This window comes from Bos grunniens, chromosome 4 (assembly GCF_055505025.1).
Source record: "Bos grunniens cultivar Pamir isolate PY7600 chromosome 4, Bosgru_T2T1.0, whole genome shotgun sequence".
NCBI lineage: Eukaryota > Metazoa > Chordata > Mammalia > Artiodactyla > Bovidae > Bos > Bos grunniens.
In genome coordinates, this window is record NC_141168.1 from 62,142,410 (window position 1) to 62,162,588 (window position 20,179).

General features: G+C 42.6%; 2 long non-coding RNA genes across 6 annotated transcripts in view; one reads left to right on the top strand and one right to left on the bottom strand.

The window, feature by feature from the left end:
* The window catches only part of LOC147374245 (uncharacterized), a 305,158-nt gene that overhangs the window by 84,569 nt on the left and 200,410 nt on the right, over positions 1-20,179 (top strand). The window lies entirely within an intron of this gene.
* On the bottom strand, positions 11,844-15,740 carry LOC147374246 (uncharacterized). The gene is made up of 2 exons (XR_015163230.1): positions 12,633-15,740; positions 11,844-12,354 (listed from the first exon to the last, which is right to left on the bottom strand). It is a non-coding gene; the product is annotated as an uncharacterized LOC147374246 (long non-coding RNA).

Consider the following 20,179-nt stretch of genomic DNA (forward strand, 5'->3'; position numbering starts at 1 on the left):
ATATATGTGCAATTATTTTAGCTCCTTTGCTCCTTATTGCTTTTTTCATTTTGTGTTCAACATTATATCTCCAAAAACACAATGTTTAGTCTCCTGCATATACAACTCTAGCTTTGAGAGTTGTCTTTCAGCACATTTCAAGCTGCTTTAGATCTCCTACAGTTTCATGTAATCATATTCTTGGGACTTTATTTTTATCTGTCCTGCTTGGGCTCTATTGCACTTCCTGGAGGAGAGAGATTTTCTATCAACTCTGGGAAATTCTTGTTACTTCAGGTGATATTCTCCATTTTCTATATTTCCTCCTCCTACATCTCCTTTTTGGCTAATACTCAGTCTTATTATTTTATCCTTTGTGTCTTTTAATCTTTATTTCAACTTATAAGGTCTTTATTTCTCTATGCTGCATTCTGGGTAGTAATCTCACTTATATATTGATATTTATTTTGTTATGTCTGGCTTTTAACTTGTTCATGGAGATTTTAATTGGTCTATCTATATTTCTCTTTTTTATATCACCTGTTTTTTATGTCTTATTTTATTTTTATATCTTTGCCTTCTCATATCTCTTTATTTTACACCTGCTTACTTGGTGTCTCTCTATTAGTTTCCTAGGGCTCTTGTAGTAAAGTACCACAAACAACACAAATTTGTTGTCAGCAGTCTTGAGGCTAGAAGTCCAAAACCAATGTGTCAGCAGGATTGGTTTCTTCTGGGAGCTGCGAGGGGAGGATCGGTCCCAGGTCTCTCTCCTAGCTGCTCATGGTTTGCTGGCAAGTTCTTGCATTTCTTGGCTCATAGAAGCATCACCTGGATTTCTGCATTCATGTCCATATGGTCTTATCCCTATGTGTATGTCTCTTTGTCCAGATTTTGTCTTTTTATAAGGAAACGGGTCTTAATGGATTAGGGGCTCACCCTTTCCAGGAAGGCCTTTTCTTTATTTCTTTCTTTTTTTTTTTAATTTATTAGGTAGAAAAGAAGCTTTTATTTATTTAAAAATTTTAATTTTTTGTTGGATTATAGGCAATTAACAAACAGTGTTGTGACAGTGTCAGGTGAACAGCACAGGGCCTCAGCTATACATACACGTGTATCCATTCTCCCCCAAACTCCTTTGCATTCAGGCCACCACACAGCGTTGAGGAGACTTCCATGTGCTGTACAATAGGTCCTTGTCAGCTATCCTATTTTAAATAAAGCAGTGTATACGTGTCCATCCCAAACTCCCCAACTATCCCTTCCACCAACCCTCCCTCCAAAACCATAAGTTCAATCTCCAAGTCTGTGATTCTCTTTTTGTTTTGTAAGTAAATTCATACGTATCATTTCTTTTTAGATTCCACATATAAGAGATGTCATATGATATTTTTCCTTCTCTGCCTGACTGACTTCTCTCAGTATGACAATCTCTAGGTCCATAGGAAGGACTCATCTTAGTTACACCTGCTATGACTATTCCCAAATAAGGTCATGTTCAGAGGTATTGGGAGTTAGGACTTCAATGTATGAATATTAGTGGTAGGGAGTGGAGGGAACAAAATTCTACTCATCACAGGCTTGTTAAAATTATGAATCTAAAATTTGAGATCCTGGAGTGTTAATTGTCTGGTTTTCACGTCTGCTGATTGCTTCCCTCGGGTTTTGAAATTTTTGAATGTGAATTTGAATTTCCAATGAGGGAAAATTGATTTTTCTCTCTGGAGAGATGACAACGTCTGGGTGGCTGAAGGGTCCTTAACAGCGATTTTACATGTACTTCTGCTACAGGCCGACTTAGGATAGTACCACTTCAAGTCTGTTTTGTTGTCACTGTTATTAATTTCTGGCCCTGATTTTTCTGCACCATATCTCATATAAATTTGTGCTCCAAACCACTGAGGAAAAGCTAGAGTTGAAAATTGTTTCTGAAGACATTTTTCCATTGAGTGCCAGGGTAGAGATCAACTGCCTTGACTTTGCCATGGGCTATAGAGCCCAGATTATTTTAAGTGTATTAGTTACACAGTTGTGTCCGACTCTTAGGGACCCCATGAACTGTGGCCCACCAGATTTCTCTGTCCTTTGAATTTTCCAGGCAAGAATACTGGAGTGGGTTTGCCATTCCCTTATTCAGGGGATCTACCCAACCCTGAGATTGAATCTGGGTCTCAGGTGAATTCTTTACCCTCTGAACCACCAGCAAAATCCCTGCTTATCTACAATTTCAGCCTTCAGAGGAACCAGGAATTATTCAATTTTCAGGCCCATGACCCCTCCTCAAGTGCCCAAGGTCTCATAATATGTCCCAGGATGGCGGAAAATGACCCACCTCCAGCCATTCCTAAGACTCCAGGGCTGCCAGTCTGGCTCTCAACCTTTCTTTTCTCTCTGCCCATCTGAGGATTTTCCTTTTTCTCATTCTTTTTAAACATCTCGGACATCAAATATAGGTTATATGTTACCTCACATTCGTTCATGCCAGTGGAGGAATGATCTCTTCTGGGGCCTTTCCTCATCTGCTGGAAGTAGCAGTTCTAATCCCCTCTTATTGAAGAGTTAAAAATAAAAGTCCAAAAAGATTAAAGTACCTTAGGTAAAGTCACACATTATTTAGAATTCTAATCTTTTAACTTCCTGTTGGGTGACATTTTACCTTCTCTCTCTGATTTTTCTTTCTTACCATTATCACCTCATTCAACAAAGCAATTTACAGACCTTTTATTATAGTTTGATATCATTTTGTCCAGATTCTAGACTCCCTCCAAAGTCTTCTGAATCCCAGGAACTCTAGTAGTAAGTGGTTTAAACATAGAGATGTTGAATAATTTTAATGTCACTAGTATTATTATAGAAAAAAAATCTTCTCTTAAGACTGACCAAATACTGAGTGACATTATGATCTAATTCTCCTTGAAGTCTTCTAGACCTTTAATAGTAAATAATCCTATGTTGTTTTAAGATATAAAGTTGATATTTCTTTAACTCCATATGAATGTTATTTGAGTCCAAGGCAGATTTAAGTGATTCCTTAATTGGAACCTCATTTAATTATCTTTGGGGACATCACTATAGATTCAGCCACAGGGCTGATTTCTACCATGAATCTAGCAAGAATGGGATTCTATAGGGAAAACCTGCTAGAGACAAGTATGACTAAGGATTGGGTTTATTGGAGTTTGTGTCTTACTCTCCATGTGGGATAATGCATGTTTAATTCCCATTTTCTCTTAGGCCAGACTGACTATATATATCAAGGCCCCTGTCAGTCTCTCAGATACACTTCACCCAAAAGACTCTTGACTCAAATTCATGGATTCCCTCGTGATGGTCAATTACAGATTGGAATTAATGTATACAGTTAGTTTCAGACACTTTATAACATATCGTTTCCTTTATTTTTTAGTTTATCTTCAAAAAATGGGATACTAGTTTTCTTATTAGGCTGAACCAAAACATAATTCTGCATGTGAACAAGGAAGGATTTAAGGGAAGGGGCAAACAGAATGACAGGGACCCAGACCTTTCATTAGGCAGACTAAGAATATTTACCACAACATGAAATCTCACCAGTTTATAATGAATAAGTTAGGGATCAAAGAATACCTGGAAGATTCCCTTGGTTACTTTTTGACTGTCAAGAGCTGTGTGTGTGTAGTGGCAGGGAGTTGGGGGGTAGGAGTCTCACACACGTGCCAGGGCTTCAGTCCCTTTCACTGGCAAGCACCTTAATTTGTATCCTTCTTGGATGTGAAAAGAATCTGGCTGTGACATCTTAATATCAAGAAAAGCTGGCAAAAATTCAGATGATCAACTGTGGTAAACTATGTTCCCAATGTTTTATCATTCATGGAAAAGGAAGTTTTTCATTGAAAAAGGAACACTGATCATTTCACTTTCTTCCAAATTTTGCTATATCTTACAAACCTACTGGAAAAACAGAAGCAACATTTATTAAGATAAACTGCTTTCCATTAAGTGGTGAGGCAATCAAAACCTTAGGAGAGTTTATTCCCTACATCTCAGTATATTCATAAAACACCATTACTTTATTTATAATTCAGTTCAGTCGCTCAATTGTGTCCGACTCTTTGAGACCCATGAACCGCAGCATGCCAGGCCTCCCTGTCCATAACCAACTCCCAGAGTCCACCCAAACTCATGTCCATCGAGTTGGTGATGCCATCCAACCATCTCATCCTCTGTAGCATATGTATAAAATTTTATCATTGCTCAGGTTTGTTTGCTACCATTTTGAAGAGAAAAAAAGATGGATATAAGATCCCATGAAAGACCATATCTTGGTTAGCTAAAAGACCTAGGAAACCTCTTAGGATAGGTTCTTTCATGAAGGAGTCAAAAAACTGTCAGTGATTAAAAAAGAATAGAGAAAGTCATGAGTGTGCACTGATTGCAAAAAAGACTCTTAGTAACTCTTCTTAAAGTTAATGAATAGAGACCTCCTATGTGGTGTGAAAATATTCTTCCTACTTCAGTTTAGTTCAGTCGCTCAGTTGTGTCCGACTCTTTGTGACCCCATGAATCGCAGCACTCCAGGCCTCCCTGTCCATCACCAACGCCCAGAGTTCACTCAGATTCATGTCCATCAAGTCAGTGATGCCATCTCATCCTCTGTCGTCCCCTTCTCCTCTTGCCCCCAATCCCTCCCAGCATCAGAGTCTTTTCCAATGAGTCAACTCTTCCCATGAGGTGGCCAAAGTACTGGAGTTTCAGCTTTAGCATCATTCCTTCCAAAGAAATCCCAGGGCTGATCTTCAGAATGGACTGGTTGGATCTCCTTGCAGTCCAAGGGACTCTCAAGAGTCTTCTCCAACACCACAGTTCAAAAGCATCAATTCTTCGGCGCTCATCCTTCTTCACAGTCCAACTCTCACATCCATACATGACCACTGGAAAAACCATAGCCTTGACTAGATGGACTTTTGCTGGCAAAGTAATGTCTCTGCTTTTGAATATGCTATCTAGGTTGGTCATAACTTTTCTTCCTAGGAGTAAGAGTCTTTTAATTTCATGGCTGCAGTCACCATCTGCAGTTGCCGGGAGCTGGCCTGAGGAGCTCCACCCGTGGCAAAGGTCATGAGGGAGGAGGCTCGGCATATGCAAAGGCGGGATCGAGCCTCAGGAGTCCCCCTGGAAATTCTTGAGCATCTACCCCCAAAACCAGAGTCTGCCTACTTTCTGTTTTGTGCTCTCACCTATACCTCTGACTTTATGGGGGGCTGTCCCCCACTACCTCTCTCTGAAAAAAAGAGTTAACTTACAGCTCCAGTTAATAATTTCTGGGTGTGACAGTGTTTCAACCTACAAACTCCTTTGGAAGTCCTCTAGCCTGCCTGAATAGGTTTTTCTGGCCACATGTGATTGTTCAGAGCCTCCCAACTGTGAGAGGCATGAGATGTTCTAAACTGAATACAGATTCCTTTGAGCAGTTAAAAGATTGATTAGAAATTGTATTGGTGAAGGGTTTTTAACTTGTTGGGCCATGTTTGCTGCTAAGTCTCCATATCCCTTACCTGCTGTGTCCCTGGCAGTGTATTGATTAATATAATTGGTGTAAGTAGTAGCTTTAATATTTGTAACCTTTGTTGTAGCCCACCACACCTTTGGCCTATAGGAATGCAACTTTATCTAATGCTTTTGGAGGCTGGTGCCTGACTTTAGAATAATCACCTTTAGAGAAAAATAAGTTTCTTAAAATGTTAACAGGCCTCCGGGCCAGAAGATGATGCAAATCACCTAAACTTTTGCATATGATAAGTTTGCAGGAAGAAAGCCTGGCTTACTGCATGACTCTACCCCTTCCCCCATTATCCTCTATGCATAACTTAAGGTATAAAAAATACTTTGGAAAATAAAGTGTGGGCCTTATTCACTGAAACTTGGTCTCCCCATGTCGTTCTTTCTCTCACCTTGTGGCTGAATTATTCAGCCTCTTTTTCTCCACTGAATTTCCTCACTGAGCTATCCTTATTTAACCACTCTCTATATCTTTAACATTTAAATAAGCTGTTGTTTCCTGATGGCCGATGCCATCTCCCCTTCGAAACCCCTGGATCCACCGGGGCTGGACCCTGGCATGCAGTGATTTTGGAGCCCAGAAAAATAAAGTCTGACACTCTTATCCCATCTGTTTCCCATGAAGTGATGTGGCCGGATGCCATGATCTTCATTTTCTGAATGTTCAGCTTTAAGCCAACTTTTTCACTCTCCTCTTTCACTTTCATCAAGAGGCCTTTTAGTTGCTCTTCACTTTCTGCCATAAGGGTGGTGTCATCTGCATATCTGAGGTTATTGATATTTCTCCCAGCAATCTTGATTCTGGCTTGTGCTTCTTCCAGCCCAGCATTTCTCATGATGTACTCTGTATATAAGTTAAATAAGCAGGGTGACAATATACAGCCTTGATGTCCTGCTTTTCCTATTTGGAACCAGTCTGTTGTTTCAGGTCCAGTTCTAACTGCTGCTTCCTGACCTGCATATAGGTTTCTCAAGAGGCAGATCAGGTGGTCTGGTATTCCCATCTCTTTCAGAATGTTCCACAGTTGATTGTGATCCACACAGCCAAAGGCTTTAGCATAGTCAATAAAGCAGAAATAGATATTTTTCTGGAACTCTCTTGCTTTTTTGATGATCCAGTGGATGTTAGCAATTTGATCTCTGGTTCCTCTGCCTTTTCTAAAACCAGCTTGAACATCTGGAAGTTCACGCTTCATGTCTTGCTGAAGCCTGGCTTGGAGAATTTTGAGCATTACTTTACTAGCGTGTGAGATGAGTGCAATTGTGCGGTAGTTTGAGCCTTCTTTGGCATTGCCTTTCTTTGGGATTGGAATGCAAACTGACCTTTTCCAGTCCTGTGGCCACTGCTGAGTTTTCCAAACTTGCTGTGCAGCACTTTCACAGCATCATCTTTCAGGATTTGAAAGAGCTCAACTGAAATTCCGTCACCTCCACTAGCTTTGTTCGTAGTGATGCTTTCTAAGGCCCACTTGACTTCACATTCCAGGATGTCTGCCTCTAGGAGAGTGATCACACTATCATGATTATCTTGGTCATGAAGATCTTTTTTGTATAGTTCTTCTGTTCTTCTTCCTACTTATAGTACTTTAAAACTTCAGCCATCTGGAATAATCCTAAGGAATGTTTACCACTAGGTTCTACATTATATTCAGAACTCACTGTTTTAATGGATATCTTCCTATTATTAAACTTTATTTCATTATTGAGTATTTGGCATTTTGCCTTTCCTAAATTAAGGAGTCTTATCCAAATGCAAAGGAAATAAAAAAGCTTGCTCATCAGAACAGAGAAAGAGAAACGCTGTTAACTCACTCTGCATTATGGTTCCTATTTTTTCCATCAAACTACCTTATGTTTCCAAATAGGGTATCTAAAAGATATTTTCTAAGGTATGTACATATATAAATACATCTTTGCTTTTTATCCTGGTATTGTTTTCCAGTAAGAGCTAAACAATGGGAACACTTCCAGATAACCACTAACTGGATTGACAGTAGGGTGAGTGAGATGGTGGAGTCAGGGCTGACTGCGTAATTCCAGCTGGGCCAGATGAGGGAAATGGTGGAGCTGTTCACAAACAGAAGTTAGTGGTATAAGTGCAGGTTTTAAGAGAGAGTTACAGCTTCTCTAGTGTAAAGAATCAGATGGTAAAGAATCTGCCTACAATGCAGGAGACCCAGGTTTGATCCCTGGGTCAGGAAGATCCCCTGGAGAAGGGAATGGCTACCCATTCCAGTATTCTTGCATGGAGAATCCCATGGACAGAAGGGCCTGGCTGGTTACAGTTCATGAGATCACAGCAGTATGACACGACTGAGCAACTAAGTCTACAGTGAATTGTTCTAGAATGAATTGTAGAGTTTGATGTGTCTAGGACATATTTAAGTAGATACAGTCTATAACTGTTGGATTCAGAGATCTGGAGCTAAACATTTCGATGGGCTACAGATATAGTTCTGGGAGTCTTCAGAATATTCTATCTGCCCCAAGTATTCAACTGATGTGTTTTGAGAACAAGCAACATGCTTTTGGTTAAAATATGCTGCTTTTCATAATTGTACAGTAGCTATAATTAGATATACTGAAATAATTATTTTATACAAATCCTTGTTATAATCCTATGGGATTGGTATTTCTTAGAGGGACAAGTGGTGTTCAGCCACCCGAGACTGAGCAATAACAGGTCTGTGATTCCCTTTTAGACTTCCTTGGTGGCTCAGACGGTAAAACGTCTGCCTACATTGCGGGAGACCCAGGTTCGATCTCTGGGTTGGGAAGATCCCCTGGAGAAGGAAATGGCAACCCACTCCAGTCTTCTTGCTTGGAAAATCCCATGGACGGAGGAGCCTACAGTCCACAGGGCTGCAAAGAGCCGGACACGACTGAGCATAGGAAGCAACTCAAGGCTTAATTAGGCTACCCACTCCAGTCAGTATTCCTGGGCTTCCCTTGTGACTCAGCTGGTAAAGAATCTGCCTGCAATATGGGAGACCTGGGTTTGATCCCTGGGTTGGGAAGATCCCCTGGGGAAGGGAAAGGCTATCCAGTCCAGTATTCTGGCCTGGAGAATTACATGGATTAAGTCCAGGGGGTCGCAAAGAGTCAGACATGACATCACTTCACTTCATTTCAAGGCTTAATTAAATAACTTGTCCAGTGTCACACTGCTTTTAAGTGAATGCTGGAGCAAGAACTTGAACCTGTCAGACTACAAGCCTGTGTTGTGGGGGTCCTGTGAGCTTTGATTTACATCTCCAGGTAGTATGAATTATTTCTACTAGGCAGCTTGATATCTATATTTGATGGAATTGGTCATTCAACAAGTGTTAGATATTAATATATCAGTAAATAAGGGGCAAAGTTTCATGCAAAAATATATAGTTCTTCATTCTTTCCAGCTCCCCCTCCCTGCAAAAAAAAAAAAAAAAAAATGTAGAGTTCTCTTTAGGAGAAATTAAATAAATTTTAAAAGATTAATGTCTGTAAGTTTAAATGTGATGAACATCCACTGTACAGAATAGTTGACAAAAAGGTGCCATTAATAACTTTATAGAACTCTGTTACAAAATGTTCTAATATATCACTTATGATTCTCAAAACAGGCTGGTGAAACAGATATTCTTATTTAATAGTTTAAGAGACTGAGGCACTTAAGCACATTAGGCATCGCCTTTTTGCATATTAATACAACCCTAGCATTAAAAGTATAATGCTCTTATATTGATATGTTGGAATAGCTTATCAAGGAAACAATACCCAGTCAAATTGTTATGTAAGTTTTAATCTCCTAAAATATCCCAGGTGATCAATTTTTCTTTTCCTTATAAGAATGATGATTTTCTTCTCACAGAGACTGAAACTTAATTAAACTTTAGTTGTTGTTTAGCCAAATTGCAGCACAATTTCATTGATTAGAAATGATGAATCATATTCATAACTTAACAGCATTGGGAAATGAAAATATATTGTGTAATACTTTAAGAAAAGTAACTTTTATGAAGGGGAAGCAATACTTCAAAGGAGGTTACAAAAAGGAATATTAAGTGTAACATTTGTTTGACCACTGAAAAAAAGTTCTAGCAAGTCATTGTCATCCTAATAACCCGTTTTACACATGGCTGTTAGTAATGATACAGCTTGGCCAAATGGCCCATCAAGCCATACAAATAGTTTTGAACTCTTGGTCTGAATTTACCACAGTAGGTTTACATAAAGTGCCACCAAGAGCCAGGTCATCTAAAGAGTCACATAGGAGTATCTTTAAATTCCACATTTATATTTAGGCAAACCACTGCCCTAGTAAAAGATGCATTGCACTGTTTGGAAAAATATTTTAAACATTGTATAAGAGAAATTAAAGGAATATTTCTGATTTACTTTGCATACTTAATTCAGAATCATTTATAGAGATTATAAATGATGCTAAATTGCAAAAAGCTACAACTGAACTATATTCAGTAGAATTCCGCAGGGGTTCTGGCTTACAACAACAAAATGACTAGCAAAAAAAAAAAAAAACCACGGTGTCTTTTTTCATCAAAGTGAGAACAACCTAAAAGATAAGCACTTTAAAAATGGTTTCCCTTTTATTTACTAATTGTATTGGAAAGGAGCATGACAGGAAATGGCAGAATGAGAGTTCAAGGTTATTTTGGGCTTTATAGAGAGAGACATCAGTGCTTTGGAATAAAAGTGCCGGTCCTTTAAACTGTGACCAGAGTGACTTGATTCACTGAGGAGGGGTCTCCTTAAGATTAAAGAAATACTGAAAAATAGTAGAATTGAGATTTTTAAAAGATCAAAGAATTGCTTTATGAATAAAAAGGCTAAAATGAAATCGGGGGGAGGCCCATTGCCCATTTGCTTCAGAATCCTTGGACCCCAAAGATCTAGTTCAGTTGAACTGACTCTTCATTGATTGTCTAGTATACAATTCTGGGGGTTCTGATACAAGGGTAGCAACCAGATAGGTCAAGATCAGTCCATGTCCTCAGGGATTTTACATTCTAGTTTAATAAGAGCAGAGCAGAAGGACAATAATATAAAGCACAAAATAAGACATTTCTCAAGGGTTATAAGCATAATATTGCACAGAGTCAGGGGATGGAGAGATTCTACTTAACCTGCAAAACAAAGCAGGGTTTTATGGAGAGAAGGGGCCTTTGAAGTTGGTCTTGGAAAATGGGTAGAAGCTGAAATGAGTTATACTGGAGAGAGTCTAAACAAAGCTTATAGGTTGCAATGAATTGAGAGGGTTGGGAATGCTGAGTATAGATTCTGGTTGAATTGTAGGCTGTTTGGACGAGAACAGTGAGAAGGAAAGCTGGGAAGGTATAATGGGGATTCACTGATGAGGGAATACAGTGCCAGATGAAGAAAGCAGGCAGAGGAGCCCTTGATGGCTTTTGACAACTGGATGATTCAGCACCTGGATGTGGGCCTCTGATAAACCTTGATGTAAAGACATAGTCTGCTCTTTTTGTGGTGCATTTCCTTGTGCAGAATTAAATTCATTGAAACTTTTTTTATCTCCTCTCCACAATAAAAACGATGATTTTTAGTGCCTACTTCCAAGAGTTATGAGAATCTGATAAGATAATGATGTTGCTCATTGTACAAAGTAGATCATCATTAAATGTTCAATTGACGTTGTTATTGATGCTGAGATTAAGAAAGATTTATCTAATAGCAGTATGCACAGTAGATTTGAATAGAGAGATACCAGTGATGGAAAGAGCAGTAAGGAAGCAGAAACAATGAGAAAATTTATAGGACTTAACAACAGGTTTTTATATGTCATGAAATGAGGAAAGTTCAGGGTGACTACAAAAATTAATCCTAGATTAAAGGGAAACACTAGGTTTTTCTTGTGGGGTAGATATGTTAGGTTTGACATGCTACATTGGTGATTTGGATAAGTCATTCAGTTCAGATCTGTTCAGTCACTCAGTCGTGTCCGACTCTTTGCGACCCCATGAATCGCAGCACGCCAGGGCTCCCTGTCCATCACCAACTCCCGGAATTCACTCAAACTTACGTCCATTGAGTCAGTGATACCATCCAACCATCTCATCCTCTGTTGTCCCCTTCTCCTCCTGCCCCCAATCCCTCCCAGCATCAGAGTCTTTTCCTATGAGTCAACTCTTCACATGAGGTGGCCAAAGAATTGGAGTTTCAGCTTTAGCATCATTCCTTCTGTCACGCAAGTATATGTTCCTTGGTTCTTTGTCTCATCACAACAAAGATTTGGAGCAACGGACATTAAAGCCCTCGACGCGTCACAGCTCTCGGGTCTTGGACAAACCGTTATATAGCTCTTAGGCAAATCAGTGTTACAGTTCTATTTTATTTAGAAGACAGCAGGAGAGAGAGAGAAAGAGCACACACACGCAGGAGAGAGAGAGAGAGTCCATAAGAAAGTGCTTTGGCTCCTCCTTTTATATGTTTTTTCCTCCACCTGGGCCTGCCCTATGCAAATTGGGCTTAGCCAGGAGTGCTGTTTGTTCTGCCTGAAGTCTTCACTTTGGTCTTCGGACCTTCCTTTGACCTTCCTTGTCTTTTAGCCACTGCCATTTTGGATTCCTTTTTCCTATTCTACCTACCTAACATTCCCCCCTCAAGAGATGGGCAGCCCAATTCTTTGGGAATAGGGGCATCAAGGTCTTTCTGGCTACTTCCTGCTGAACTGGGATGGCAAGGGGTATTGGGCCTCCCCCTCTTGCTAGTCTCAATCCTCAGAGTCCTTATAGCGGTGTCCAAGGCTGTGTGATATTTTCCATGGTCGGCTGTAGTTTTATATCTTTGTTGAACTGGCACTGCATGTTGTAGCTGGTTGACCTGGGCAGAGACAAAACAGGTTAGCCAATTGACAGTACATGGAATAATCATAAGCACCATCAATATAGCATAACAAGGACTAATAGGGACATTAGTCAATTTTAAATTCACATCGCCAGGATGGCTCAAGTCCCTCCTTGTTCAGGGATCAGAAGATCTATCTCCTGTCTGATTTGGAGTACAGTCACTGTCAAGCTGTGTTAGCTCTTTAGAGTTATCCTGAGAAATCTTATCCCCAGAAACCAGATTTTGGGGGTGTTCATTAGAATGACACTCACTGGTAGTCCTGAATAGGTATCTGAGATCTCCTAGGGGCTCACAGGTGTATTGAGTGTCCTCTTCTGTTTTCTTCCATGGCTTGACTCTTGAGTAGTGAATCCAGGAGTCATGTCCTGGTACCTTGACTGCTGTGGGAGTAGAAAGTATTACAGGGTAGGGGCCCTTCCATGTGGTCTGGAGTTGAGCCTTTGGGGACCCATCTTTCCAGACTTTAATTAGGACTTGAGTTCCTGGAGCATATAGTGGTGACTCTTTAGAATCTTTTGGGTCCTGGTTCATACCCCACAAGCGTATATCCTGCTGGAATTGCCCAATGGCCATGGTATAAGACTGGAGGATCTGAACCTCTGGATCTAGGAAGAGGTCATTGACATAAACTAAAGGTCTCCCATATAGCATCTCATAAGGACTAAGACCAACCTGTTCCTTAGGGGCAATATGGGTGTGGAGGAGAGCTATTGGTAAAGCCTTCCATCCCAGGGAGGTCTCTTGGGTTATCTTTTTTATCGCTGATTTTAAGAATTGATTGGCTCTTTCTACTTTTCCTGAAGATTGAGGCCTCCGGGCACAATGGAGATAATAAGTAATGCCCAATGCGTTTGAGACTCCTTGGATGACCTTAGAAGTAAATGATGTCCCATTGTCACTTTGGAATGACCCGGGCAGACCAAATCTTGGAATAATTTCATGGAGCAGGTTTTTTTTACCACCTCCTCAGCCTTCTCAGTCTGGGTGGAGAAGCCTTCAATCCATTCTGTGAATGTATCTATCATAACTAACAGGTATTTATACCCTTGAGAAACTGGCATCTGGGTGAAGTCCATCTGCCAGTCCTCTCCTGGGTAGGCCCCACATCATTGGACGGGCTGGGCCAGCTGGGGTCTTCAAGCTCCTTGGGGGTTGTTTAATTGACAAGTGGGACAAGAGGAGACCACCTGTCTTATAGTTGTTTGGAGGCCTGTTCCTCTGAAGGACCTTCCTAGTAATCTTTGGAGGGCCTTTTCCCCTAAATGAGTAGTGGCATGTAAGGAGTAACCAACTTCCATTGGAGGTTTCCAGGCAGAAAAAGGAGTCCCTCCTTTTGGAACCACCGTATATGATCTTGAAAGCCCTTGCTCTTAGCTTTAAGAGTCTCACCTTCAGTATATGAAGGAGTTTCTGGCAAATTAGTCTGTGGAACTAAGGTGGCAATCCCTATTAGGTCATAGTTCTGTAATGCTGCTCTCCTAGCTGCCTGATCAGCTGCTTGGTTCCCTCGTGCCACTTCCGTGTTCCCTTTTTGGTGTCCTTTGCAGTGGGAAACTGAAACCTCAGTGGGCAGATGGACTGCCTCTAAGAGTCAAAAAATCTGATCACCATATTTGATTGGGGACCCTCGGGTGGTCAAGTGGCCCCTTTCTTTCCAAATAGCCGTATGTGCATGTAGCACCAGAAAGGCATACTTGGAGTCAGTGTAAATCGCTATTCTTTTTCCTTTTCCCAGCTCTAAAGCTAGAGTCAGGGCTATGAGCTCAACTAATTGGGCTGAAGTACCTGGTGGCAGAGGCTTAGCCTCTATGGTCTCAAAATTGGAGACTACTGCATACCCAGCTCTTCTTTTTCCATCCAGGACAAAGCTGCTTCCATCAGTGTGCTAGATTTCCTCAGGATTGGTCAGAGGATCTTTTGACAATCCCTCTCGGGGTTTTGTCCAGTGGTCCAAGGTTTCTAGACAAGAGTGAAAGGGGAGAGAGCCCTCGGGGGTAGGTAGGAGGGTGGCTGGGTTAAGAATCTCACAAGGGGATATAGTGAGGCCTGGACTTTCCATCAGCATTACTTGATATCTGAGGATTCTTTGATCAGACATCCATAAATGGCCTCTCCCATTTAGGAGTTGTTTTACTTGGTGGCTGATAAAACTAGTTTGCCCCCAAAGGAGAGTTTTAAAGCATCTTCTATCATGATTGTGAGAGCTGCAAGATTCCGAAGGCAGGGGGGCCAGCCTTGGGTAGTTGGATCGAGCCTCTTGGATAAGTAAGCTACAGGCTGGGGCTCAGATCCCAACCTTTGAGTTAACACTCCCAAGGCTATTTTCTCTCTTTCATGGACATAAAGTTGGAATGCTTTTTCTGTGTCTGGCAACCTCAAGACAGATACCTGAGTTAAGGCCTGTTTTAGTGTAACCTCTGCCTTCTTTTGAGGAGTTCCCTACATCAGTGGGATTGAATCATTCCGTCCCTTTAAGCTTTCATATAAGGGCTGGGCAATTAGACCATAATTGGGTATCCAGATTCTATAATAACCAATTAGCCCCCGGAAAGCTCGCAATTGTTTTCGAGTCGTGGGGGAGGGCAACTGGAGGATTCCTTGTACTCAATCAGAGGACAGCCTCCTGGACCCGTGTGTAATCTGAACTCCCAGGTAAGTGACCTTTGTCTCGATCATCTGTGCCTTAGCATGGGAGACTTTATATCCCCTTTCTGCCAAGAAGTTCAGAACCTGAATTGCATGTTGTTGGGCATTTTTCTCATCTGGAGACCAGATTAGTAGGTCATCTACGTATTGTAATATTTTCCCATTAGGTCCCAGGTCCAGATCTAGGAGATCCAGGCTAAGGGCCTGTCCAAACAGGTGGGGGCTATCTCTGAACCCCTGAGGTAATACTGTCCAAGTCATCTGTTGGTGTTTTTGTCCTGGGGCTTCCCACTCAAAGGCAAAAAGGTATTGGGATTCTTTAGCCAGTGGTATGCAAAAAAATGCATCTTTGAGATCCAAGACTGTAAACCACTTGGCACTGGGTGGGATTTCTCCCAAGATTACATAGGGATTGGGTACTGTGGGATGGAGGGGGACTACAGCTTCATTTATGATCTGGAGATCTTGAACCATTCGCCAGGTTCTGTCTTTTTTCTTTACTGAGAGGATTGGGGTGTTACATGGAGAACTGGTGGGGACCAATAGCCCACAAGCAAGGAATTTATTTATTAAAGGCTGTAGTCCCTCCTGAGCCTCTCTTTTGAGAGGATATCGTTTCCGGTTAGGAAACCAAGTGGGATCTCGGAGGACAATGATGACCGGTTAGCTTGGTGGGCTCGTCCAGGAATCCCCTGGTCATAGTTTTTGGTCCCTCTCTATTGAAGGTGTAAGTAGTAGTAGCCAGGAGCTGTAGAGCTCTAGGGGCTGAAAAACTTCCCATCACAAGGGTGGTCCCCAGTTTAGTGAGTATATCTCTTCCCAATAAGGGGGTAGGACACTCAGGGACCACCGGAAACTGGTGGGAAAATATTTGTCCATCCCAGCAACAAAGAAGTGCTCGGGTGAATCTTTTAGTAGTTGCTTTTCCTGTAGCACCTAAAATGGTACAGGTTTGGGAGAAGAAGGCTCCGGAGTAGGAAATCAAGACAGAGTAGGTAACCCCTATGTCAACCAAGAAATTCTCAGACCTACCTGCCACATCCAGTTGCACCCTTGGCTCCAGCCCCGTGATGCTTATCTGTGACAGGCGGGCTGGCTGGAGCAGGCCACTTCAGTCCTCTTGAACCATCGTGAGAGTAGGCTTGGTGCTTGACCTTGAGGCTCTTAGGTCCCGAGGGCAGAGTGCCGCCTAATGTCCCAGTTGATGGCATTTGTGGCAAGCCATTCTAGGAGACTTGTCACGGTTTGGACACTCTTTGGCCCAATGCCCCACCTGTCTACAGATCAGGAATTTGTCTCATGCCTTGTCCTTCAAGGACTCAGGGTTTGCCATAGGGCTTCTCTGGAGGGTGGCCAGCATCTGGGCATGCTTTGTCTCTTTCTTTCTCTCCTCCTCCTGGGACTTGGCCTCCTTCTCCTGTTCTCTGTTATAAAAGGTATTGGTGGCTGTCTGGACCATCTCATCTAAAGAGGCAGCAGGGTCCTGCTGTTGTAGCTGCTGTAACTTAATTCTGATATCTGATGCACATTGGGACAGGAATTTGTCCTTTAAAATCACCCGTCCCTCGTAAGAGTCTAAGTCCAGGTTGGTAAACTTTTGGAGTGCCTCTTTTAGCCTCTCCAGAAAGGCAATGGGGTTCTCATTGGGCTTCTGAGTTATTGCTGAGACTGGGCACAGTCTCACAAGTAATAGGCTTCCTTTCTGTTTCCATAGGCAGACTTCCTTAGGGGTAAGTCTTTCTGAAGCTTATCCTGCCCAGAACTGTTGCAACTTGAGAACCAGGCGTCCCCGGGTCAGGGTGCAGATCCCCAGGCAGGCTAAGGTGTGACAGCCTCCTAGAGATCAAATCCCCAGGCAGGTCGAGGCGTGACGGCCTTCTGAGAATTGGGTCCCTGGGCAGGTTGAGGCATGATGACCTCCTGAGACCCCTGGGACTAGAGGATCCCTGAACAGGTTGAGGTGTGACAACCTTTCGAAGACTGATCCCTAGGCAGGTCAAGGCGTGATGACCTCCTGGGATCCCCCAGAAGAGTTTGGGCGTCCCCAAGATCTCCAGTGCAACCAGTATTGGGTAGGATTAGGGGGTTGGATATTAAATAGAGTATTTCCCTCCCAAGGCCAGCTATTTTCTGGTTGTCTCTCCAGAAGATTGTAGAGGCAACCTTGTGGGTCTGGATGGGACTCAGGAAAAGAGCATGAAACAGGAGGGAAGGGGGCAGAGTACAACCTTTGAAAGAATGACATAGCACAAGGGTATAATGTAAACCAATTAAAATCAATTGGGTCCAAGATTACAAGTCAAATTCAAGTAAACCTTAGGCCCCAATCTATAAGCCAACAGACACACCCAGAGGTGGCAGGACAGCTCCAAGGCACAAGGTCAAAAGAGGGAGGAGTGAGTGGTTCCACAATGACTGAGATGATCCTCTCACTCATTAGCATATGAATTCCATCCCCTCACAAAACCTGCTGCTGCTGCTAAGTCACTTCAGTCGTGTCCGACTCTGTGCGACCCCATAGATGGCAGCCCACCAGGCTCCCCCATCCCTGGGATTCTCCAGACAAGAACACTGGAGTGGGTTGCCATTTCCTTCTCCAATGCATGAAAGTGAAAACTGAAAGTGAAGTTGCTCAGTTGTGTAAGACTCTTAGCGACCCCATGGACTGCAGCCTACCAGGCTCCTCCATCCATGGGATTTTCCAGGCAAGAGTACAGGAGTGGGGTGCCATTGCCTTCTCCAAAACCTAGCCAGGCCTAATACCATGGTCCCAGCCCTTGCCCTTGGCAACGGTTCACACCCTGAAGAGTGGCTTCTCTCTGGATCCTAACAAATCCACCTCTTATCACTTTGTCTCTCAATGAATTTTTGCTATGAGCCATCAGAGCCTGAGTTTCATTAGTTTTGGCCAGGCTTGAGTCCCAGAAGAGAGCTGAAGGACAGCAGGGAAAAGCGGTGGGAAAATGTGCCAAGGAATCCCCTTCATAGCCCGCCAGAAAATTTGCTAAATATCTGACCGGTGCTCAGTTTCATTGGTCTGATCCTTGGCACAGAGAAGAGAAAGGACAGAAGAACCCCCACCAGCTTGTGTAACAGCTACTGGGGCTCAGCAGATAGCGCCTGTGGGACATGCTGAGGAGTAGCCTCTCCGGAGTCCCTCAGTTGTGCCCCCTGCCACTCGCTTGTTTGTGGGAGGTTTGAGGAAACAAGAAACAAGAGATTGGTAGGGGCGGTGAGGGGGGGGGGACAGAAAAAAAAAAAAAAGAGATTGTAAAGGTCCCTCCAGCCATAGGAGCCAGGACCTTTTACCTTAACCGGAGGTCTTCTGGAATCTGAGACTGGGCTGCGTGAGCTTTCTGCTGAGTTCGTTTTTCGCTGTCCCGGTTTCCAGCAGGATGGGCCTTCCCCTGCACTGGGTTTCTTTGCCTTCCGCTTCTAGCATGGGAGCTTTGCTGAGTTGGGCTCCTGCTGTGCTTGGCCTCTTCCGCGCGGAGGTTGTTTCAGCCAGGTTAAACCCAAGTCACGGCATCACAGATGTCACGCGAGTGTATGTTCCTTGGTTCTTTGTCTCGTCACAACAAAGATTTGGAATGACGGACAATAAAGCCCTCGGCGCGTCACAGCTCTCAGGTCTTGGACAAACTGTGTTACAGCTCTTAGGCAAATCAGTGTTATAGCTCTATTTTATTTAGAAGATAGCGGGGGGCAGGGGGGGAGAGAGAGAAAGAGAGAGAGAGAGAGACCTTCCTTTGACCTTATTTGTCTTTTAGCCACCACCATTTTGGACTCCTTTTCCCTATTCCACCTACCTAACACTTCCAAAGAACACCCAGGACTGATCTTTGGATCTCCTTGCAGTTCAAGGGACTCTCAAGAGTCTTCTCCAACACCACAGTTCAAAAGCATCAATTCTTCAGTGCTCAGCTTTCTTCACAGTCCAACTCTCACATCCATACATGACCACTGGAAAAACCATAGCCTTGACTAGACGGACCTTTCCTGGCAAAGTAATGACTCTGCTTTTGAATATGCTATCTAGGTTGGTCACAACTTTCCTTCCAAGGAGTAAGCGTCTTTTAATTTCATGGCTGTAATCACCATCTGCAGTGATTTTGGAGCCCAAAAAAATAAAGTCTGACACTGTTTCCACTGTTTCCCCATCTATTTCCCATGAAGTGATGGAACCATATGCCATGATCTTAGTTTTCTCAATATTGAGCTTTAAGCCAACTTTTTCACTCTCTTCTTTCACTTTCATCAAGAGGCTTTTTATTTCATCTTCACTTTCTGCCATAAGGGTGGTGTCATCTGCATATCTGAGGTTATTGATATTTCTCCCAGCAATCTTGATTTCAGCTTGTGCTTTTTCCAGCCCAGCATTTCTCATGATGTACTCTGCATATAAGTTAAATAAGCAGGGTGACAATCTACAGCCTTGACATACTCCTTTTCCTATTTGGAACCAGTCTGTTGTTCCATGTCCAGTTCTAACAGTTGCTTCCTGACCTGCATACAGATTTCTCAAGAGGCAGGCCAGGTGGTCTGGTATTCCCATCTCTTTCAGAATTTTCACAGTTAATTGTGATCCACACAGTCAAAGGCTTTGGCATAGTCAATAAAGCAGAAATAGATGTTTTTCTGGAACTCTATTGCTTTTTCCATGATCCAGCGGATGTTGGCAATTTGACCTCTGGTTCCTCTGCCTTTTCTAAAACCAGCTTGAAAGTTCATGGTTCAGGTATTGCTGAAGCCTGACTTGGAGAATTTTGAGCATTACTTTACTAGCGTGTGAGATGAGTGCAATTGTGTGGTAGTTTGAGCATTCTTTGGCATTGCCTTTCTTTGGAATTGGAATGAAAGCTGACTTTTTTCAGTCCTGTGGCCACTGCTGAGTTTTCCAAATTTGCTGGCATATTGAGTGCAGCACTTTCACAGCATCATCTTTCAGGATTTGGAATAGCTCCACTGGAATTCCATCACCTCCACTAGCTTTGTTTGTAGTGATGCTTTCTAAGGCCCACTTGACTTCACATTCCAGGATGTCTGGCTCTAGGTGAGTGATCACACCATCGTGATTATCTTGGTCGTGAAGCTATTTTTTGTACAGTTCTTCTGTGTATTCTTGCCACCTCTTCTTAATATCTTCTGCTTC